Below are 7,032 nucleotides of genomic sequence, written 5' to 3' on the forward strand. Positions count from 1 at the left end.
AGTCTCAGCCCAGGTTATACATTAGAATTATCTGTGAGCTTGAAAAAGCCCCATCACCAGGCCCATCCCTAGACTTCGTTGGCCTGGGGCAGGGCCAGGCACTAGGAGATTTAAAGCTCATCAGATGATTCTGATGGACACCCAGGGTCAAGAACTACTCACTTATGGCCTGGATGTGTTCATGGGCTAAACTACAGCTCTTCCAAATGGATTTTCTCTAATTCCAAGTCTCTCTTGGTTCCAACTTTCTAAAATTATAATCTGATAGAACATTCCATGATGATGGAAATGTTCCTATAGGGACTAGAAAAATGATAAGGCACCTGAGGCAAGTAGGAGGCAAAATTTAAGGAGGCTGTTACTTTCAGAAGCCGACCCTCCACTTGCACCACCCTGGGATTGAATGCTTCCTTAAATTAAAAAAAAAAAAAAATTGTGTGTGTGTGTGTGTGTGTGTGTGTGTGTGTGTATTTTAAATGATTTATTTATTTATTAGAGAGAGCATGCAAGCATGCAGTGAGGAAGGGCAGGGGGAGAAGGAGGGAGAGTCTTTAGTAGACTCTGTGCTGAGCATGGAGCCTGACACAGGGCTCTATCTTACCACCTTGAGATCATGACCTAAGCTGATACCAAGAGTACGATGCCCAACCAACTACACTACATATATACATATATTTATATGTAGTGCCTGGGTGTGTGTGTGTATGTATATATATATATATATATATATATATACATATATATATATATATATACACTTAAAAATAAAATCTTTTTATTTATTTTATTCTATTTATTTATTTTAATATTTATTTATTTTTATTTATTTTTATTTTATTTATTTATTTTATATGTAAATCTTACATATATATATATGTAAAAGATTTTGTTTTTAAGTAATCCCTATACCCAGTGGGGGCTCAAACTTACAACACTGAGTGAAGTCATATACTCCACTGGCCGAGCCAGCCAGAAGCCCTGCCTCCTTAAATTTTGAATCTTAGGTGCCTCACCTTAATCTTGGCCCTTGTTCATATGACACATGATTCTCTATGGGGGCCATACTGCCTCCTAGGGGAAAATATTGGTTCCTAGTTGGAGGTGGGGTGGGAAATCCTGCTGGTTTTATGTTTGAAGTACAGGTATACAGATAGTACATATTCAGAGATATAGTACATCTGTGTTATTAAAATTTCATGGGGTAGCAACCAGAGGAAGAAGTATCAGTCTTCTCTTGGGGAAGTAATAGTGAAAAAAAAGGTGGAGAAATGCTGATATAGAACGTTGAGCTTAAATGCCATTGAGCCTGCAAAATGTAGCTAGTGGGACCAAGAAATGGAATTTTAAATTACATTTAATTTTAATTACTTTCAATTTAAATACCTACCTATGGCTGCTGATACACAAGCACAGATGAAGAGGATGGTCTAGACAAATAAAATTATTGCAGTGCCTGCCATGGTCCAAAGCACAGACAGATCCTGGAAATGGATGGGATCTCCCTGGTAGTTCACAATGTAAGCACTGCTCCACTCACTCACACAATCTCTCAGAACCTAACCCATGTTACTGTTACCAAACCCCATGCTCTGCTGCCTTTTACTCAAAGGCCAGTACTCAAGAGATGAGTTTTGATTGGAAAGGAAGATGAGCTTTATTTATTCAGGAAGCCAGCCACCTGAGGAGAAGGTGGACTATTGTCCAAAGGTCAACTCTGGAATTTCTGCCTGGCCCAGGGAATTTTGAAGGGGTTTAAGGCAGTTAATCAGTAAAGGCAGTACAGTGGCCTGTTAACATTTCTTGATTACGTGCAGACTGGTGTCAGCTGTAGATGTTATCTCGGTGCTCAGATGTTGTGCAAGGGGGCTGGTCTGGTTTCTAAGTGCCTAGGGGTTGTGCAAGTGGATCTAGTTTTTGTTTCCTGCCGTGTGGAAGTGCTTTGTCCTTTCAAGGAAAGAATGCACAATCTGTAGATGTACAAAGAAAGGTTAATCAATCACAAGGCTATTTGCTACAGTTTAAAGGCTACTAGGTCGACTGGAAGTACCAAATTGGGGCAGATGGGAAGTCAGAAAAAAGAAAGATAAAACTCACCAGGGACAAATACACTATAAAAGGATATTGAGGACACTGTCCTAGGGGAAAATAATCTCCCAACCATGTGACCAACCTTGTTGAGGGGTATTTGAAATAGACTCTATACCCTGTCTCATGACCAGCATGCTTTGCATTTATGAAATTTAATTTTTCCTTAAAATTTGCTGGCTCTGCTCTTCTCCAAACCCCAATCTTAAACTTGCATCACAAGTTCCCCGGTAGACCTGAACAACTGTTTCCTGCTCTGGAATTCACTGGGCCTCTGCATTCCACCCTAAGGGCCCCTCCCTGTTGTCACAGTTGTCTGAACTGGAGACACTCTCCCCACCCTCCCCACACTTCTCCAGCCTAGAGCTTTTGTGTCCTCAGGAGCCTCTAAAGAACAGTGTGCCCTCCATCTCTGCTTTTCCTTAGCTTTTTTTTTTTTTTTTTTTAATAACAATAAGCATTGTCATAAATTGATGGTAATTAAACATTCACTATCTCAACAAGTGTTTGTGAGTCTGGAGCTTAGGAGTAGATGAGCTGTGTGATTCTGGCATGGAATCTTCTCATGAGGTCAGCCCAAAGTGTAGTCATCTGAAGGTTTGAGTGGGGGCTGGAGAATCCACTTCCAAGATAACTAACTCCCTCACTCACATGGCTGGTAAGTTGGGGCTGGCTGTTGGTAAAAGCCTTAGCTCTTTGCCACACAGACCTTCACCTAAGGCTCCTTGGGTATTCTTTGATTTTTAAAATCTTCAGAAAGCTTTCTCTATTTTGGGAGTACCAAAAGTATTCTTTCCTGCCCACCATTATTCCTGAAGCAGAACCCAATGCTGCTTCCTCTGGACTGCTTCCTACATTTTTTCAAGTGAACTTGGTTGTGTAGAATGGTTCCTTTCTCTTCTATCAGGGTAGGGCTAACACTGTTTGTAGATGCAGGTGTCTTCTTCCTTTTTCTTCCTGCATTCCTATCATTTCTGTCTTGACTATAAATATAAAACCTGTTTGTCAAGCTGACTCTGTTCATCCTCAAATTTCTGATATTCTCCTTTCAAATTCTGACCATTTATCTCCAAAATACCAAAGTCTGAAGCCATTTTATTTCTTCATAGATGCTCTTTTTTAAAAAGATGTATTTATTTATTCATAAGAGACAAGAGAGGCAGAGACATAGACAGAGGGAGAAGCAGACTCCCCACAGGGAACTTGATGTGGGATTTGATCATCCCAGACCCTAGGATCACAACCTGAGCCAAAGGCAGCATTCAACCGCTGAGCCAGCCTGGATCCCTCTTCATAGATGCTCTTAAGAAAACCTGGATTATAGAACAAATGGCTTTTTAAGTTCCTAAAAATCTCTTGGGTATGCAATAATTTTATTGAGTTGTCCTTCTACTTTACCTTAAGAAAACAACACATACCTTATAGAGTGAGATCCCCTTTCTTCCTTTTCTTCTTTCTTTTTCTTTAAAGATTTTATTTATTTATTTGAGAGAGTACACGAGTAGGAAGGAGGGACAGAGGGAGAGGGAGAAACAGACTCCCCACTGAGCAGAAAGCCCAATGTAGGACTCTATCCCAGGAATCTGGGATCATGACCTGAGCTGAAGGCAGATGCTTAACTAACTGAGTTGCCCCTGCCACTTCTTCCTTTACTGTGCATAGATGTTTGAACCCAGTCTTGGGGCCCCTAACCCCATGGCCATTCTCTAGGCTTGGGAATGGCCAGCCCTGGGTGAGAAATACAATGAGAAGAATATGGTTATTGAATACCACAGCATTTACCAACCCCAAATCTGCATGCTGGCTCCCATTGCTTTTTTTAAAATATTTTAATTAATTAATTAATTAGACACACACACAGAGAGAGAGAGAGCACAAGCAAGGGTAGCAGCAGAGGGAGGGGGGAGAAGCAGGACCCTGGGATCAAGACCTGAGCTGAGGGCAAACACCTAACTGACTAAGCCACCCAGATTCCCCTGCCCTTTTATTTTTCTTTAAGAGATTTTATTTCAAATCTTTTTTTTTTTTAAGATTTTATTTATTTATTCATGAGAGAGAGGCAGAGACACAGGCAAAGTGAGAAGCAGGCTCCCTGTAAGAAGCCCGGTGTGGGACTCGATTCCGGATTCTGGGATCACTTCCTGAGCTGAAGGCAGATACCCAACCTCTGAGCCACCCAGGAGTCCCTAAGAGATTTTATTTCAAAATAATCTCTGCACCCAACGTGAGGGTCAAACTTATAGCCCTGAAGTGGAGAGTCAAACGCTGTAGCGATTGAGCCAGCCAAGCGCCCCTCCCAGCCTGCTTTAAAGTGAATCTACCTTGGTCCTGTAAGTGAGTGAGATCTGGGTGCCTCCCAATGTATGACTGAGTTCCTTTTCAGTGCTGGATCTGTCATGGGGTGTGCTGCTGCCTGCTTGTACCAGCTCACAAGAGGAAATGGTTAAATCTTCAGGATTTTTGCAAGGCTGGCTGTTACAGCCTTTATTAAAAACTAAATGATATTAAATTAAAATTAAAATTTATAAATATAAATAAAATAAATTTATATACAGTTAAATTATCTAAACTTATGATTAACTGAATTATATATATGTATTTTCAAAGATTTTATTCATTTATTTTAGAGAGAGAGAGAGAGTATGAGCAGGGAGGGGTAGAAGGGGAGGGAGAAAGAATCTGAAGGAGGCCCCAGGCTCAGCATGGAGCCCCATGTATGATTTGATCCCATGACCCATGTGATCATGACCTGAGCTGAAATCAAAAGCCAGATACGTAACTGACTGAGCCACCCAGTCACACCCCTAACTGAATTATATTTCATTTATTTGTTTTTAAAGATTTTATATATTTATTTTAGAGAAAGAGAGAGAGCACGAGAGCAGTTGGAGGGAGGAACAGAGGGAGAAGGAGAGAGAACACCACAAGCATACTCTGCCCTAATTGCAGAGCAGACGTGGGGCTTGATCTCCCAACCGTGAGATCATGACCTGAGCCGAAATCAGGAGTTGGATGCTCAACCTATTGAGCCACCCAGGAACCCCTGAATTATATTTTAAAAGAAAATAAATAGGGATCCCTGGGTGGCGCAGCGGTTTGGCGCCTGCCTTTGGCCCAGGGCGCGATCCTGGAGACCCGGGATCGAATCCCACATCGGGCTCCTGGTGCATGGAGCCTGCTTCTCCCTCTGCCTATGTCTCTGCCTCTCTCTCTCTCTCTGTGACTATCATAAATAAATAAAGATTTAAAAAAATGTTTAAAAAAAAAAAAAGAAAAGAAATAGGTTTGAAACATGGTGGACGACATGGACCAGCAACAAACTACCAACACTGTAGAAGAGTCCCTGGATCTCATCAGGCTCAGCCTGGATGAGCGAATTTATGTGAAAATGAGAAATGACAGAGAGCTTTGAGGCAGATTACATGCTTATGATCAGCATTTAAATATGGTATTGGGAGATGGGGAAGAAGCTGTGACTACTATAGAAATTGATGAGGAAACATGAAGAGATATATAAATCAACAAAATGGAATAATCCAATGCTTTTGGTCCCGGGAGATGGTGTTGTACTAGTTGCCAATCCATTAAGAGTTGGCTGAAACAAAGAATTTATCGTGTATGGAATATAGGAGATGTAGTATGATTGCCTCTTTAAATGTAGAAGACATTCAAAAGAGAACCCTGTGTAAATTTCAATATTATGAAATGACCAAGGATTCTTCTGAAATGAGTTAATTTGCAGATAACTCAAAAATTCTGAAGCTAAAGGGCATTTTAATTTTTTTCCAATCCTTCCAATAAATGTGATCACAGAAAAAGGTAATAAATACTCAAAATTTACTGCTCCCAGGGATCTCTGGGTGGCTCAGCAGTTTAGTGCCTGCCTTCAGCCTAGGACGTGATCCTGGAGTCCTGGGATCGAGTCCCACATCAAGCTCCCCGCATGGAGCCTGCTTCTCCCTCTGCCTGTATCTCTGCCTCTCTCTGTCTGTGTCCTTCATGAATCAATAAGTAAAATCTTTAAAAAAAAAAAAAAAGAAAAAAAACAACTTACTGCTTCCAGATAATTTTACATTTTGCTATTATCATGCTCTCGAAGTATATAAATAACATTTCTATGTGTATATTTTATATACAACACACACAGTATATATTATTTAGCATATATTCACATAAATATTGTGGAAATATAAGATGGGGTACTATGGAGCATCTCTTGCAACTGCCAACTGTGAATTCAGTGACATTGTATTGATCACTTGAAATCAGCTGCAGTGGAGTAGTCATGCTATGGAAATCAGCCAACTCTTCAAATTAGAGGTTGTTTTATTGTTTTGTTTATTAAATGTCTAGACTTTAGAAGGTTATAGAGAAAATTTTCATAATGCAGATTAAACATAAAAGTGTATTGTTATGGGGGCGCCTGGGTGGCTCAGTGGTTGAGCATCCGCTTCGGCTCAGGGCATGATCCTGGTCTCCCGGACCAAGTCCCACATCAGATTCCCCGCAGGGAGCCTGCTTCTCCCTCTGCCTATGTCTCTGCCTCTCTGTGTCTCTCGTGAATAAATAAATAAAATCTTTATTTTAAAAAAGTGTATTGTTATATTTGTAGCAGTTACACTGTGAATAACACAAAATATTGTGACATCATGATTGAATTGTAACCACAGGTTGGCCACAGATACAAGAGAAGTATTCCAAAAGAATGAAATGCACAGTAAAGAAAACAATCAATGGAGGGAAAAGGCAACTTACAAAATGGGAGAAAATACTTGCAAACCTTATATTTGATAAGGGGTTAATATTCCAAATATATAAGGAACTCCTAAAGCTCCAGAACAAAATCACTATTAACCTGATTTTATTTTTTTTAAATTTTTATTTATTTTATGATAGTCACACAGAGAGAGAGAGAGAGAGAGAGAGGGAGAGAGGCAGAGACACAGG

General features: G+C 40.3%; 1 pseudogene; it reads left to right on the forward strand.

Annotated features, from left to right (window-relative positions):
- The first annotated feature begins 5,377 nt into the window (after positions 1-5,377).
- LOC121486259 lies at positions 5,378-5,684 on the forward strand (annotated as a pseudogene).
- Positions 5,685-7,032: the final 1,348 nt, after the last annotated feature.

The sequence above is a fragment of the Vulpes lagopus genome, chromosome 3, assembly GCF_018345385.1.
Source record: "Vulpes lagopus strain Blue_001 chromosome 3, ASM1834538v1, whole genome shotgun sequence".
Taxonomy (NCBI): domain Eukaryota; kingdom Metazoa; phylum Chordata; class Mammalia; order Carnivora; family Canidae; genus Vulpes; species Vulpes lagopus.